This window comes from Quercus robur, chromosome 4 (genome assembly GCF_932294415.1).
Source record: "Quercus robur chromosome 4, dhQueRobu3.1, whole genome shotgun sequence".
NCBI classification, from domain to species: domain Eukaryota; kingdom Viridiplantae; phylum Streptophyta; class Magnoliopsida; order Fagales; family Fagaceae; genus Quercus; species Quercus robur.
In genome coordinates, this window is record NC_065537.1 from 80,695,012 (window position 1) to 80,712,816 (window position 17,805).

Consider the following 17,805-nt stretch of genomic DNA (forward strand, 5'->3'; position numbering starts at 1 on the left):
AATAAAAAAATAGATTAGATCTTAGAAAAATAGTTTTCTTTTCTCTCATGGTTTTAGATTTCGCTTTAATGAATCTTTCTTCTCAAATAGTAGTAGCGAGCATTGGATAGGTTGTGAAAGATCATGCTTCTCAGCCGGGGGAATGAGCAAACTAGCATTGTGTAGCTTTTCTATGTAGTAAGTTAGGCAACTTTTAAAAGAATAAAGGAAAGTAGCATCTCGAGTTTTAGAAACTCGAGATCCATATTAAAACTCGAGTCTCAAAGGCTCGCTTTGTGAATGTGAAAATGCCACATAGATCTCGAGTCTTTAAGACTCGAGTTTTATGCAAAAAAATTTCACCTATAGTGGCGTTTTAAAGCCTTACAGTAACGTTTTAAATCCCTATAGCGGCGTTTTTCTAAAAAAATTTATAAGTGGTCTGGGAGCCCTATAATGGCGTTTTTAAGTCCTATAGTGACGTTTTAAAGCCCTATAGTGGCGTTTTTATGTTTGGAAATCGAGTCTTTAAAACTCGATTTTTACATGGATTTTTTTCCACATCATACCCATCCTCTTACAAATCGAGACTTAAAAACTCGAGTTTTATCTTGGAACTCGAGTTTTAGACACTCGAGATGCTAGTTTTCAACATTGTTTTGAAACGTGACAACTAACTAAATTTTTTTTATATTTATTGTTATTTGGCAAGGACGATCTTCTAAGCTGAATCTAACATGTAATGCCAAAGTCTACCATCCTGATAGGTCTTTTGAGTTGTTGAATGCATGGAAGACCAGAGGGATAATTTATGAACATTTTTTTTGAAGTGACAGAAGAAACCTGCCTTGGATGAACCATAGGAGATTTAGTTATATCTTCATTATAATTTTGAAATTTTTTTTTACATTGATTGCTATTTTGTTCAACACCTGGGATTTTAATAGTTTGCTACATTGTGTATCTATTTCGTTTAAAAATGTGTCCACATAAATGCAACCTAACAAGGACTAGATATTATTCTGTATCAAAATGTAGCATCGTAATCATCAATTACTAATTAGTGTACAAAAATATGCTTATAAGCTATAAGCTATATATAAAACATGGACATTTTTTTTTTATGATTCTCAAAAAAAAAAAAAAATGTTCATGTTTTATTTTATTTTTGAGAATACACACACACACATAGGAAGAGGGGAGAAAGTCTTAAAGAAACTGATAGTGGTGTATATCCAAAAGAACTTATTTTATAAATGTTTTATAGTATGTAGAAAGAAAAAAAAAAAAAGAACATGAATACATTAATACCTAGAAAAGAGAACATGAATACATCTCTTGACCATGAACACGACGTTGTTTATAGGTCCCACGTGTTGAACACGTGCATTACTAAATGTCACACTTGTATTACAGTGTGTATATTCTTTAGTTGTTGTCCTTTTATACCATATATACATATAGGTTTTTGGTCCAGGTCCCATAAAGGACTGGACTAGACCGAACAATAACTAACTATATTTAAATTTTAATATTTTATATTTATAAATAATAAAAAAACCAAAAACTCTCTCATCTCCCATGATCTCACTCTCATTCTCTGTCTCACTTGTTTTTGTGGTGTTGTTATACATGAAAGACTAGAGGCTAGCTATGCTTAGGTAGCTGCTTCCTCCATGACTCTCTCCTCGCTTAATTGCTTAAAAATGTTAAGAGTTTCAATTGAACAATTAGATGTAAATATAATAAAAACATTAATCTTTCTTACTTGTATAAAATTCTAGACATGAAAATAATATGAATGTAGATAATTTAAAGTCTTGACTAATATATAATTTTTGGCAAAAAAAAAAAAAAATCTTTTAAGGTCTTGAAATATAATCTATATTTTATTCCTTTCACTTAAAATATAAGAGGTTCTATTCCAGTTCTTGAAAATTTATAATGCCCATCTATCTATTTTTGTTATGTTTTTTGCTTACGTATAACAGAATGCATATTTTAGGGATCAAAATAGAATCAATATTATTTTAGGAATGAACGAAAGTTTATCTTTGAAATATGCTTTTGATTTTTTTTCATCCTATCATTAATAAAAAAAAAACAATAAGATTGGAGGAAAATACCAATTGAAGAACATTTGAATTGTTTATGGAAGAATGAGAATGAAGATAAAACTTTAACCCATAATGAATTATCTCCAGCGTTCTTTCTATTCTAATGCTTGAGATATAGCATAAACAACAATAGAGACCAGCAGATGACAACCCCCCTGTACCATTGGTTTCACAAGCTTCTCCTTACATAGAAATCTTGAGCTCATAAAAATTGAGAAGGTGACAAGTGCATAGGCAATATTGGCAAAAGACTTGAAATTTGCTTTGCTTGTGCCATAGAAGAGACTAAACCTCCTGCCTATGCCATTAAAAACTACCCATTCTCAAAATCACATTTGAAAATATACACATCATACTTTCCAAAATCACAAATCAACATAGCTGGTACAAACTAACATAAAAATTACACAAATATGCAAGTATATATGGTCAGAATTGAAGTTCTAAGAGTTGCTCTCTATTTGTGAAATCTGCATTGATCATATCATTGCCATTAGCTCTTTTCCAATTGATCCCAAGTGTAATAGCAGAAGCAACCCAACACCGAGTTGGCTGGGTTGACTCTAGATTGACTGTTGCGGGAAAGAGTATTTAGATGGCACTCCCGCATAAGTTTTATTTATAAAAATATTATGACTTTAGAAAGATCTATCAAATAATTATTATGAGCAAAAAGAAAAAGAAAAAAAAAATAGACAACCACACACAACAGAGAACACCAAGAATTTACGTGGTTCGGCCTTTGGCCTACATCCACGGGCGGTGACAAGGAGAGAGTTTCACTAACAAATATGGAGAGTACAAAGGTGGTGTAGAACCACTCTCACAAACCCAAACCCCAATACACCCAAATAACTCTATATCAAAGAGTTCTCTCTCAACTCTAACATAATTCAAGGCTAAACAATAGTTGCCATCCACGCAAAGAAGTCAATCCGAAAAAAGCTAATAGACAATCCAATTCAAATTCATATCAACACTGACTACCACGGTTACATAATTTCTTGATTCAGGACAGCCATTGCTTCTTTAATGGCTTGGGTAGATCCACCAGAGATAGCATCCTTGATCTCATTCACTTTAGCCTCTACATTCTCCTTGTCTAGCTAGGAACATTGTCTCCTAGCTGTTTTAGTTGCTTCTAGTATGGTACAAAATTGAGTTAGCTTGGTTCTTTGTGTCTATGGCATCTCTCTTTTCCTTGTCTTCCTTTTGCAAAATTTTCAACTTCGTTAACCATCCTATCCACCTGCAAAATTTTTATTTTGTACATACAAACATGGGGTTTAGTAACATAATTAGGTTACTAATATAAAATGTGAACGTTTCCATTTATTTTTATTTATTTATTAATCGAAAAACATAGATGCTAGAAATGTTGAGATTTCAAAAAGAAAAGAAAGATATAGGTTCTTTGTAGAACATGGTAGCATCATTGAAATGGGTAATAAAAAAAAACAAAAAGAAGCTCCTTGTGCCACAATATAAATTATAAGAATAAAAAAATTTAAGTTACAAAAATGAGGAAATTAAAGCATTTTTCAGTCTATATCAAATTAGAACATAAACAGGGGGGGGGGGGGGGGGGGGGGGGGGGGGGGGGGGGGGGCAGAAAGCAACATATTCCACAAATGGTCTAAATTTTTCTTTATATATATATATATATATATATAGTTATTTATCAAATAGATAAATTAGTTATAGTTAGCCAAGATAGTTTGGGTTTCAGGCTTATTCAAACTCATTCTAATAATATCTCTAGCCACAACATTTTCAACCACCAGATTCTAATTCATGCCTTCTGTTAATAACTAAAACTTGCTATATCTAGTTTGAGTAAAAACTGGGATGCACGGACATGGCTCCAGAGGCGCCGCACCCGCATCCAACGCGACGTGACGGGGCGACGCGCGAGGGACGTCGCTGACCGCGCGTCAATGCCGCGTCGGGCTGCGTCTTGCCACGTGGTTTCTTTTTTTTTCCCTGACTCGCGCCAATGCAGCTAAGACTCGGCCCGATTCACGTTGAATCGGGCTGATTTGCGCCGACCCGGGCCGTATTGGCCGAAACTGCCGAAATGGCCGCTTCAAGTCGAAACGGCCGATTCAGGCCAAAATTCAAAAAAAAAAAAAAAGGTGCAAAACGCACCGTTTGAACTTATTATCAAACCCTAATACTCTCTCAGTGTTCTCACTTCGTCCAAAACTCTCTCACTCCGTCACTCGTCTCTCTTCTCTGTGCTCTAAAGATCCTGCGACACAAGGTGTCCTCCACCCATTTCCAACACAATCTTGCCACTCCTTGTGAAACTCACTGCCCTCAGTATACCCTCTCTTGAAAGGAAGCCACATTGATTAGTCATAGTTAAACTTAAAGCTTTGGTCCGGTGTGCTCGGCTTCAGTGATCACTCTCTGCCTCTCTGTCTCTGCTCTCAATCTCCTCAGTGGTCACTCTCTGCCTCTCTGTCTTGTTGATTATCTTTTATTTTGTTTTAGTTTAAAACTTGTGAGTTGTATTCTTATTTCTGAACATTATGGAATGTTTTAATTTCAATCTTGTGAATTGTATTTAATTTATGAAGATCATGTTTTAGTTATTATCTATTATTGCTCTTAAATTTGATATATGTTTATATAATGTGAAAAAGTATGCTTAGCAATATATTAAAAATATAAATAAATATATTTTTAATAATTTTTTAATCGCCAAGTCCCTTCGCACCCGCACCCACCTTTTTCAAAAATTGCCGAGTCCCGCAACCGCACCCACACCCACACCCGAGTCTTGAAACGCACCCGTGCTTCATAGAGTAAAAACCAAATTCTCTTTAAAACAACAGATTTTGCAAATACATACCTCATCACTTTGTGTGATGGTGCTAGCACCAGTTTTGTTGTCTAAGCAAAAGCTTCCAAGGGATTTGTTGTCCCTCATGAACTCTCTCTCAGCCTTTTTTCAGAGAGATAAATACCTCTCTCTCACCCTTATAGATTAGAGTCAAAAACATTACAATTTGAGTTACTAAAAAGGATTAGGATTGTTAATTAACATTTTTGTGGTGTATGTATATATGAAAACATTATGATTTGAGCAGAGTAAGGCCAACCCTCCCCTTTTTGTTGTTGACTTTGGGATATTTATTAGACTTTTTTGTTTGACTTGGAAGCAAATTGATAAACTCAAGCACCATAGTGTTGATAAGCACAAATTAGAAATCCCAATGCGAGTAGGATTACCTCATCAATATCTTTGAAGTAAAGCTTTGTATCTCTTAAGGAAGTTTCAACTGGTGCTCAAAGCCAATGAGAAAGTTAATTGCAATCGGTAGTCCAGTGAACTTAAGCAGGCAAGTAGACTACCAGATGACAGAAAAACAAAGTTCAAAATCAAAAGAAAGAAAACTGAAGTGATGGAGATACAACAAATACGGTGATATTACAAAAAAAGAACTATGCATTTGATGTGAGAATTCAATTGGTTAACTCTATATTTTCATTTTATTGATCCTACCTTTGTATCCAAATAGCGTGCTTAAAGTAAAATCCATCACAGCACTTCTGCATGTCCAAACTAGGTTATCATTGTACAATGAACAAAAATCAGACATAATATAAGAACCCAAAAACCACACTGGATATTGTTGTTTGTTGATAAAAATAGGAAGTAATAATAAAGTGTTAAAGCTAACAAAATAACAAATACCTGAACATAAAACAGCTTCCTAGAGGGTAGTTCTCAATAATGATTGTGGGGACAATTTTTGCTTCAAAGGCCAAGGGCTAAACCATGTTGTAACCTTAGGCAAATTTGTTGTCCCACATGGGAAATATTGCCTTCCTCTTTCTACTTTATAAGAGATGACCAAATAGAGATAGAGTACCACTAGTTTATATAAAGGCAGAAATCATTAGAATGAACAAACAAATGTGAATCATATCTAGAATGAAATTTTTATGCAAAGGGAAAAAAGAATGAAACACAAAACAAGATAATCACCTAAGCCATGGACTTTCTGTACTTGTTCCTAAGGTTCTGAACCAATTCAAATTCACATCAACATTGACTACCAGAGTCACATAATTTCTTGATTCAGGACAGCCATTGCATCTTTAATGGCTTGAGTAGAACCACCAATGATGGCATCCATGAACTCATTCACTTTAGCCTCTACATTCTCCTTGTCTAGCTAGGAACATTTTCTCCCAGCTCTTTTAGTTGCTTCCAGTTTGGTACAAAACTGAGTTAGCTTGATTCTTTGTGTCTATGGCATCCCTCTTTTCCTTGGTCTTCCTTTTGCAAAATTTTCAGCTTCTTTAACCATCCTATCCACCTACAACATTTTTAATTTGTACATACAAACATGAGGTTTAGTAATATAATTAGGTTAGGTTTACAGGTTCTAATAAAAAAAGTGAACATTTCCATTTTTTTGTTTTTTTAAAATCAAAAAACATATATGCTTGAAATGCTGAGATTTCAGAAAGAAAAGAAAGATGTAGGTTCTTTGTAGAACATGGTAACATCATTGAAAGAGGTAATAAATATAAAAACAAGAAGCTCCTTGTGCTACAATATAAATTATAAGAAAAAAAAATTTTGAAGTTAAAAACACGAAGACATAAAAGCATTTTTCAGTCTACACACTAATTAGAACATAAACAGGAGGGGTGGCAGGGGGCATTCGCAGCCACTACCAATGGTTATGGTTCTAGAACTATAATATAAAAAAGCATCATATTCCACTAGTGGTCTAAATTTTTCTTGATATATGATTAGTTATTTCTCAAATAGATAAATAAATTATAGTTAGCTAAGATACTTGGGTTTTAGGCTTATTCAAAATCATTCTAATAATATCTCTAGCCAAAACGTCCTCAACTACCAGATTCTAATTCATGCCTTCTGTTAAGAACTAAAACTTGCTATATCTAGTTTGAGCAAAATCCAAATTCTCTTCAAAAGTTTTTGCAAATACATACCCCATCACTTGGCATGGTGCTAGCACTGGTTGTCCCTCACAAACTCTCTCTCACCCTTTTTTCAGAGAGATAAATACCTCTCTCTCACCCTGATAGACATTAATCTGTTCACTGGTCTGTCCATCTACTGCGGTGGAGAACAACTCTGATTTGGAAGTTGGTGAAGTTGACACCACTCAAAGTTTCAAGTCCTTCTATGGTGAGATATCCAAGAGCACAATGTCATTAACTTCTCCAGCAATAAAACACCAGTCTGGAAATAAAAGTAACAAAAAAATAATAAGTTGAATAACATAATAACAAGAAAAGGACAAACCTGAACTACAGCCCCAAGAACAAAAACTTCATCCATATTTTTCAGCTCCTAAACAGCAGGGATACAAGTTGAATTACATCCATATCTTTGAAGTTTCTCTCATGGAAGTTTCAACTGGTGCTGAAAGCTTATGAGTTGTAATCCAGTGAACTTAAGCAGGCAATTAGACTACCAGATGAGAGAAAAAGAGAGTTCAAAATCAGAAGAAAGAAAACTGAAGTAATGGAGATAAAAAGAAAAAATAGTCATATTACATATGACTACTAATTTCAATTGTCAAAAGGCATACCTGTCTAACAAATCTGAACACAGTTCTTCAAATTTGACACTAGTCAGCGTGGTGTCAATGTGTTTTGGGCCATCCAAATGGCGATAATGAAAGGTAAACTGGAAAACCAAATGTTTTCTCTCTGTGATTATGGCAAAGAGAGAGAGATCAACTAAAAGAAAGAAGGCATAGAAACAGCCACATACCTAATATTATTGGTCTAAGTCAGAGATGACAGCTCCATCTTCTCTTTCTCAGCAGTCTCTATGAGACGTTGTAGAGCTTGCCTGTCATTCAGAAGATCTATGCCTTCATCTTTCTTAAAGTTTATTCTCTATTTAAAATTATAGAATCTACGGGTGTAATTTAGTAACAGATAACAATAAATCAGAAAACAAAGTATATAAGCTAATGATCTACTAATTTCTCTTGTTTCAACCTCGTCGAAATCATCACCTCCTAGATGAGCATCAGCCAAGGTAGGACGTACCTCAAAAACTTCATCTCCAGCCTCAAGAACTGCATAGGAAAAACATAACAGAAGTATATAAGGTTCATTACCTATTCTTTATATATTTACATGTCACAACTCGGGAATCGGGATTCTTCAAATTTGATTATGATCAAACATAATATTTGATTATAGACAAGTTTAACTGGTACCTTAGCTACATCAGCTTCTCAAATCCAGAAACTATCCAAGCAATACATCCCATCATCAGATTTTCACAGAAATTTCTTCAGATTATCTGATTCTTCTTCATAATTGGCAAATTCTAGATGTTTAATCTCTAAAAAATATTTCTCAAGATAGTTCTTATAATTAAGTTCATATGGATGCTTTAAAGTACAGTTATGTATATAGGTAAAAGGGTTCCAATTTGAAAAGCATTAAAAAAAAAAATTCATAACAAGCTTGTTTTGTTATTGAAACAATTACACTAAGATAAATGTTTGCAATCAGCTTAGGTTTCACAGAGGGTGGCTGAAAATTCTAAGAACCAGTCACCCTTAACTTAAGGAAAAGGAAAAGATAGGAAAATAATACTATTTCTACTATCTTGCAATCAAATTTCCAAAAATTCAAAACAAGTGAACCGTGTAACCTAATCTATGTAATAAGATATATAAAGATAGGAGTAAGATATGCACCTATTTATCTTCTTGCATTTGCTGTAAATTCACTAAAAACTTTCTGTTTCCAAATTCAAAGTTCCTGCATACAGAATTCAATAACTGACAAATTCACTAAACCTGAAACAAAAAAGAAGAATGAAGAGAGCCAGTATTTGGTAAATTCAAAGTGAACTTAGAAAGGAGATGCACGAATGTAAGAAAGTAGTGGCATTAAATCCCTCTGATCAACTGACCAGATCTCAAGATTTTTTTTTCTCAATGATATTGGTGTTATGAAGCATCTACCTAAGTGAAAAACAATTTTTTTTCCCTTCCCAGTTCCCAGATAACAATTTACTGAGATAAAACTAAATAAAAATTTATAGTTGCATTGTAGAGAACATGATTTTTATTACTCATTTTATGATTCATGTGGTTACAGAGTGAAGTGAGTTACAGAAACTAAAGCTACAAACTGAGAATTGTGGCCTACTTGTTTTAATTAAGAAATAAATACAGTGAGTTGAAATAATTACATGTTTAGGTTGAAAATTTTCAATAGCTTCATTAAAAAGTTGTCAAATATCCAAGGAATCAGCTGCAAGCATAATGAAGCCATTCTTGAAAAGGAACAACTCTTCTGTTAACACCTAGTTGTGATCTTTATCCATGCCAAACTACTTGAAATAAGTTTTAGAACATAAGAAAATAAGCCTATAAACGAAAGGAAGAAAAAAAAGATTTTCCAACAACTTTTTCATTAGAGGCTTACATAATTGGAGTATTGACTCACTTTGGAGATCAGAAACTCTGGTCTGTTTTTATATTCCATACACTGCACAAAAATTATACTTCTAATTGAAGCAAAACACGAGGAATTTGGATAATTTATAAACAAAGAAAACTTAATTTAAAGGAGATGAATGGACCTGTAATAATATTGGACCAGAACATCCTTCTGAAATACATTCAATTAAGGATTCGAGCAGTCTTGGACCATTTTCCACCAATTTCTGTCTGGAATCATTCCAAAAAAGTGAGGAAAAAAACATAAAACAAAGTTTCTAATATTATGTTCATGTCAGTTTGGTTTACAAAAAAAGGACTAAGCATTCGATGTGAGAATTCAATTGATTTTTTTTTCCTCTTTCAAATGACAAACTATGTTATGTATAACTCTATATTTTTATTTTATTGATCCTAACTTTTTATCCAAATATTGTGCATAAAGTAAAATCTGTCACAGAACTTCTGCATGTCTAAACTCAAAATCAGAAGCCATACTTTAATCCAAACTAAGTTATCATTGTATAGTGAACAAAAACCAGCAATTATGTAAGAACCCAAAAAACCATATTTGGATATTTTGTTTGTTGATATAAATAGTTCATAATAATAAAGAGTTGAAGCAAACAACATAATAAATACCTGAATATAAAACTGCTTCCTAGATGGTGGTTGCCAAATAATGATCTCTCACCAGATGTTATCAAAATATCATTAAGTGCCAAACTTCAATCTATTTAGTGTGATGTATGGAATATATGACAAGGGTGGATGTCAATTGATTTTTCCGAAGAACCGGAAGCAAAGCACCATGCAAAGCAGGGGACAGGAAAAGAAACGGCTCCGAAGAAAGAAATTGGGGTTCCCAATGCTTCCCCTAACCATCAAACAACAAGAGTGTACCTTTTTTGAAGAAGTTAAGGGCTTGAAATTGAGTACTGCCTTACCGAGTGTACTTAGCCTAAAGAACGCAACAGAAAAGTGTCATTTTATAATTTATATAAAGATAGAAATCAATAGAATGAACAAACAAATGTGGAATTATGCATCTTCCCTCTTGGGTCCCCTCTTAATATGAGAATCATATCTAGAATGAACCCAAAACAAGATAATCACCGTAGCTGTTGACTTGTTGCACTTTTTTCATACGGTTCTGAATATGCCCAGATACATACACCTTAAATTTTGTGTTCCCAATTCATTCTACATCCAATTTCAAAAGTGAGAAGAGTCAAAAACATTACTATTGGAGTTACTAAAACAGTATAAGATTGTTAATTTTGAGCAGTGTAAGGCCAACCCTCCCCCGTTCATTTTTTTCCAATTGTTAAGACATTTTTTAATTGATTTGAAAGCAAATTGATTAACTCAAGCACCCTTGTTTTGATAAACACAAATTGGAAATCCCAATGCTATTCCAAAAAATTCAATAATCATTAGCTTATGAATGAGTCTAACTGAATACCTTAGCTGCATCAACTTCCCGAGTGATTTATCCCATGACCATATTGCCCCAAAAACTTGTTCTAATCTTCAGATGATTATCTCCATGAAGCTGTTAACAGAACACAAACCATGTACTTTCAAATAATAACCCTTTAAAGTAGAACTCTGAAGCAATATTCAACAGTTCGGCTGCCAAAAGTCTCTGATTTTTTTATTACCAAAAAACCTAAACAAAATACCAATTCAATTATACCGGGGCTGAATATATATAATATTGTTTCTATAAAGAATAGAATTTGAAAAAGTGTCAAATTTTAATTAATAATACGGAAATCAACGTAACATAGAGTGAAAAGCATAGAATGCGTACCAAGTGAAAGAGGGGAGTGGCCGTTGCAGAGACGAAGCAGAGCCGTTTGCTGGTATGGTTTCAAACCCATTCGATTTCCAAATTAGGGAAATCCTTATCAATTTTGGTTGCTCCTGATGTACCTCAAAGCCAAACACATCCTCGTACTACAACTGTCTCTACCGCAAAGACCCCTGTCCCGACCCGTATGACTAGGGTTAGGCTTAAACGTCTAAGGGGATCGAATTCCAAGCAGCCTCAAACAATTCCTGATTCAGAGAACTCCCCTCCAGACTTGGGCGATACCCATGTGGAGGTTATGGATGCACCAGCCTACATAAAGGCTTTTATGGTGGACGGGGAGGCTCTTCCTGCCACAGACAGAGTAAGGTCCATGGAGAGATGGCCGTGGAGGAAAAGTCGCTGAGTGTGTGGGGAAGGCTCTTCTACTTCCCGAGGACATGAAGTACTGGGCAAAATGGGATGATGACAACTTGCTGCTGAACATGAAAAGGGAAGCCATCATGGTAATTCACAATCTCATTGCATTTCTTATTTCTTTTTAAAGGATTTTGCTAGCTCAATCAATCTTTTCTTTATAACTTTCGGCAGGGCTATCAATGCTCCGCAGTTATTGAGGAGAGGTTTCTTGCTGTCAAGGCTAAGGCTGAAGAGCTGAATACTGATAATGAAGATCTGTTAAAGAAAATTTGTGACACGATAAACAAAGTTTCTGAATCCAAGAAGCTTAGAGCTGAGGCAGAGGAGAAGACCAAGGCCATTTCTGAAAGGAAAGAAGCTTTAGAGAAAGAGCTCGAGGAAACGAAGAAAGCGCTTGCAGAGAAAGATGCTGAGCTGAAATGCTATGTGGCAGATGATGAGGCCAGAATTCAAGAGTCTTATGAACAAGGTCAACTCGACTGCATTTCCTCCGTGAGGTCTAAAGTACAGCAAAACCTTCAAGTCCACTTTTTGAAAGGATGGTTTGCTGCGCTTGATAAGATGCAAGTGGATTCTTCCTACTCCCAAGCGCAGCAAACCATCCTTTCAAAAAGTAAACTTGAAGGTTTTGCTGTACTTCAGACCTCACGGAGGAAATGCAGTCGAGCTGACCTTGTTCATAAGACTCTTGAATTCTGGCCTCATCATCTGCCACATAGCATTTCAGCTCAGCATCTTTCTCCGCAAGCGCTTTCTTCGTTTCCTCGAGCTCTTTCTCTAAAGCTTCTTTCCTTTCAGAAATGGCCTTGGTCTTCTCCTCCGCCTCATCTCTAATCTTCTCGGATTCAGAAACTTTGTTTATCGTGTCACAAATTTTCTTTAACAAATCTTCATTATCAGCATTCAGCTCTTCAGCCTTAGCCTTGACAGCAAGAAACCTCCACAATGACCGCGGAGCATTGATAGCCCAACCAAAAGTTATAAAGAAAAGATTGATTGAGCTTGCAAAATCCTTTAAAAAGAAATAAGAAACGCAACGAGATTGTGAATTACCATGATGGCTTCCCTTTTCATGTTCAGCAACAAGTTGTCATCATCCCATTTTGCCCAGTACTTCATGTCCTCGAGAAGTAGAAGAGCCTTCCCCACACACTCAGCGACTTTTCCTCCACGGCCATCTCTCCACGGACCTTACTCTGTTTGTGGCAGGAAGAGCCTCCCCGTCCACCATAAAAGCCTTTATGTAGGTTGGTGCATCCATAACCTCCACATGGGTATCGCCAAAGTCTGGAGGGGAGTTCTCTGAATCAGGAATTGTTTGGGGTTGCTCGGAATTCAATCCCCTTAGACGTTTAAGCCCAGCCCTAGTCACACGGGTCAAGATAGGGGTCTCTGTAGTAGAGACAGTTGTAGTAGGAGGATGTGTTTGGCTTTGAGGTACAACAAGAGCAGCCAAAATTTAGGCAAGGGTGACCCTTCAAAGAACGGTGTTGATAATGTTGTGGATGAAGCAAGCACCTCTTAACTCATATCATTATCGGATATGTACTCCAAATCATTCATCATATGAAGGCTTAGAGATTTTAAAAAGGGGAGATGAGGGGTTGAGAAATAGAGTGAGGTTTTGGCAGGATGGGTGGTATGGGGATCAACCTTTTAAATTGGCTTTCCCAAGGCTGTATGGTATTACCACTAATAAGGAGGTTTCTGTAGAAGCTTCTTTGTCAAGGCAAGGGGCGGAGGATAGAAGAATTTGAGATGTTCGTTTTATTCAAGAATTTAATGATTGGGAGATGGTTGAAGGGTTGCATTTTCTTCATATATTGGGAGCTAATACTCCTCCAATGGATGTGGGAGACCGGATGAAATGGAAGTTGAAACCTAATGGGGATTTTGACATCCGGTCATATTATAACAAATTAAGGGACTCTCCCTTATTTGTCTTTCCTTGGAAAGCTACATGGAAAGCAAAGGCCCCTAGACGAGTCTCCATTTTTATTTGGTGTGTAGCTTGGAATAAAATCCTAACAGGTGATAACCTAAGATTGAGGAGATTGGTTTTTGTGGACTGGTGTATTATGTGTCGACATTGTGGAGAGACAGTAGACCACTTCTTCATTGTGAGATAGCTTATCGATTATGGAGTTTTGTTTTTATAACTTTTGGCTTGTCTTGGGTTACACCTAGATCGATTCCAAATTTGCTTTTTGGCTGGTGGAATTGGTTGGGGAAGAACTTGTCTCAGATTTGGAATTAGTTCCGTTGTGCATCCTTTAGTGTATTTGGAAGGAACGGAATCGGCGGACTTTTGAGGATTTGGATAGTTCCGGTGATCAGATGCTTACTTCTCTTAGTGGAACTCTTTTTGATTGGTCTCGGGCTTGAGGCCTCATGACTAGTAATTCTCTCCCTTCTTTCCTTAGCTCTCTTTCTCTTTGTAATTAATTTGTTGGTTGGTTTTCCTTTTTTTTTTTTTCTCTGTTTTCTTCTTCTTGTATCTTCAAGGTCTGCTCTATGTTCTTTATGCATAGAGTAGCCTTTCGTATATATAACATTCTTACTTATCAAAAAAAAAAAAAAAAAGGGGAGATGAGACAATGGTGGCAGCTATCGGCATCTCTCACAATTTGCTATCCTTAAATCAACAAGATTTATGAGAGAAGAGACCCAACTTGAAAATTCCACACCATTGTATTGATGCACTTCCAAATATTTGAGATTTTGGTGTGGCTGGAGGTCTTCTAATAACTTCTCATCTTCATAGAAATGCCCAAGAAGAATTAAAGTTCAACTAGAAATATTTGACAATTTTTTATTAAAAGAAAAATAGCATCACCAAAATTTCAAACATTCTTTTGAACCAAAATAGCATCACCAGAATATTTTGGAAGGCCTTAACATATAAACTTAAAAATTTGGGTTAAACTTGTTAGGCATGATTGGTAACAATTCAAGAAATCAAAAGAGCCACAGTTTATATCTTTAAAATGAACTACAAGAAACAAAATATATTATCCACTAGTAAAATACCCACAGTTTATTAATTTTTTGAATTTTTTTGGGGTTGGCTTTTAGAATAAAGGTGTGGCTAATCTGTTGGAGCATGGTCTAGGTGGAGACGGGAGAGGTTGTCGGACTGAAACTGGTGATAAGCACCTCTAGCAACGATGGTGTGGGAGTAAGGAGATTAGTCCCGACTAGGCTTGAGAGAATCAGAAAGATCTGAAGGAAGAGAGAGATATCTTTTTCTGTTTGTTTTTATCCAAGACACCACAAATCCATTCCACTAAACTACTTCCATCACCAAAATGTAAAGCCTTATCCAATGACCTTACCAATTCCCCCGTTACTAAATTTTCAAAACAACTCCCCTTCACCCTTCTGTTTCGTCTTCGACTAAGGCTGTGTTTTGGAATGATCATTATTTGTTGGGACTGTCCCCGCATCAACACTTTGAACTTAGGCTACATAATCAATATGGAAATTTTCATCAAGAATTATTTCAGATTTTGCGGGTCTCTGCACTTGATTATTCCTCTAGCAATGGAATGTGTTCATATGTAAGTGCCCTATAAACTATAATCACCCAAACTATTACATATGTAAGTGCTCTATAAACTATAATCACAAATTACAAAACAGCTCTAATGAAACGTACCCAAAAAAGAAATGTAATTGAGACATGAGACAGAACACTTATCCACACATAACATACATGTTGGAAGATATTAATTAATACGTTTCTAGGAAACCTTTTGTTAGCAAAAGGGAAGAAAAGAAAGGAATATTATTTTGGCTGTCAGGTGCAATAACAACCAATGTCCCGCAATGATATAGTTTTGAGTCTTAAGGAACAAGGTAGTAAGCAAAGAAACAGGAGGTAAAATGTGTGTGTGTGTGTGTGTATAGCCTCAAGTAGATTCCTAATGCCTATAGGTAGTTAGGAGATAATATGCAACAGGACCGAGCATGGTTCAAAATAAAGCATAAATTGTCAAATGTCCAAGCTATGAACCTGAATGGTTTCTAAATAGCAGGTCAATATACTTGTCAGGATCAATGCAACAACATTATGGTGAGAGCATAGCAATCCAGCCATAACATTAGTCATGTCACATAAGCTGTTAAATAAACTCCGACCAAGAATTAGCTCATGCCCAAAAATAGCAAATAAGAGTGTGAGTAGCAACATAGCTTAGAAAACCAGTTGTGCATAACAAATCAAGAATCATTATTCTAAACTCACAAACACTGTACCTCGTTACATATCAAGAGCCACAGTTCATATCTTTAAAATGAACTACAAGAAACAAAATATATTATCCACCAGCAAAATACCCATCTGTATAGTCAATCCAAATTTAGAAAAGGAACAGATACCTAAAAAAAATTAGGAAAAAAAAGAAAAAGAAATTTCATAATGATTTTTAGCATACATCGTGAGTTCATGACCAAGCAACATAATTTTTGGACTGATGTCAAAGACAACACCACACAACAACTACAGGCAGATACTTAATCAAAACACATTCGACTGTACCCAAAAGCCCCAATTTTTCAAACCCAAAGCAAATCATCAAGCTTTATACTCAAAAGGAAACCCAGTCACTAAACAAAACTCTAAGGGATTCAGTCACTTCTAAAAGGCAAATAAAAAGAGAAACAAAAAGAAAAATAAAAGAGAAAAGACAATAAAGAGAGAGAGAGAGGAGGACCCGGCGGCCACCAGTGGTGGTGGCACCGACGATAGCACCTCCAGCGGCCGAAGGAGAGAGGCACGAATGTACCGGAACTCCGCCGGTAGTGGAGGTGTGGGACGCAGAGGCCGCTAGCTGTAGCCATGGAGATTGAGCAATGGTTTGAGAGAGTTTTCGAATTTTGGGTGGAGAAAGATCTGAAGAAAGAGATAGTTTTTTGTTTTTTTGGGTAGCTGAAAGGCAGAGAGAAAAGAGCAAAGAAAGGGGTGTCACACGGATTGCTGACCTGTTCTTATTAGGTGTCAATTTACTATGCATTGGATTAAATAAACGGCTGGGATTGAGACTATTGCACACCGTGCAGTACCTAGCACCCTAGGTATTGCACGGGATGTGAATCCCAAAATAATATAATAATAATAATCGAGACCATGTCCAAAAAAACAACTTCTAGAATTGGGCCCTTCTGCAAAAAGAGAAAAGAAAAGAAAAGGTAAAGTGTGAGACATTTTCACATTCTAATGGAAGAGAGAGACCATGTCCAACAGTTGGGCCCCTGATCGAGAACTGAACTAAACTCATGGTACTGTAATTTTAGACCGATAACCAGTTTTTGTCTTCTTTATTTTTTGGTTGAAAAAAGAGATTATATCTTAGAAAAATGTATTCTTTTCTCTAATGGCTTTAAATTTTGCTTTAATGAAACTATCTTCTCAAGTTGTGTTGGACTTTAGATAGGTTGTGCACTTGTGCAATATCATGTAATGCCGAAGTTTACTGTCCTGATCAATAATAATATATTTAATTTTTATTAGATTCTTTTTATATAAATTTTGCAATCATCAAGTTTTTAATTTATTTTTTATTATACAATTACAAACATTAAAGGAACCATAATCCCAAAACTTATAGAATTGCTCCACTCGGTTTTGTCATTTTCTTGGTACAATCATATATAAATAGTAAGTCTAATATAAAAACTGAACCAAATATGAAAGTCCAAAAATGAGAACTTTGAAAAGTAAAATGTCAAAATAAAAATAAACCTAAGGACTAAAAATAAACTTTTGTCTTTTCTTTTAATAGAAAACTTAATGTCGGGTACAAAATGTAACAAGATTCATAGTCTAGGATGTAAAATGTGTATTCAAAGAGTTTTAGAGTACAAAATGAAGTATGTGGTATTATTTAGGGTGGTAACTTGTAATATTTCTCCAAAACTTGACCTGACAAGATAAGAAACTAGAAACATTAATTGCTAATCAAACATTATTACATATGTATTGTTAAGAATATAAAGTGTGAGAAAA

At 35.4% G+C, this 17,805-nt stretch overlaps 2 protein-coding genes across 3 annotated transcripts in view; one reads left to right on the forward strand and one right to left on the reverse strand.

Annotated features, from left to right (window-relative positions):
• Window positions 1-11,394, reverse strand: part of LOC126724274 (putative disease resistance protein RGA3) — an 88,178-nt gene extending 76,784 nt beyond the window's left edge. The window contains exon 1 of one of the 2 annotated variants that reach the window (XR_007654849.1): window positions 11,379-11,394. The gene's annotated coding sequence lies outside the window, so the exon portion shown is untranslated. Of the gene's footprint in view, window positions 1-11,027; window positions 11,048-11,378 lie in introns of those variants that run through there. The other variant, XR_007654851.1, reaches the window with a different exon arrangement.
• Window positions 1-17,805, forward strand: part of LOC126724297 (E3 ubiquitin-protein ligase makorin-like) — a 132,921-nt gene that overhangs the window by 9,832 nt on the left and 105,284 nt on the right. The gene's annotated exons all lie outside the window — the stretch shown is intronic.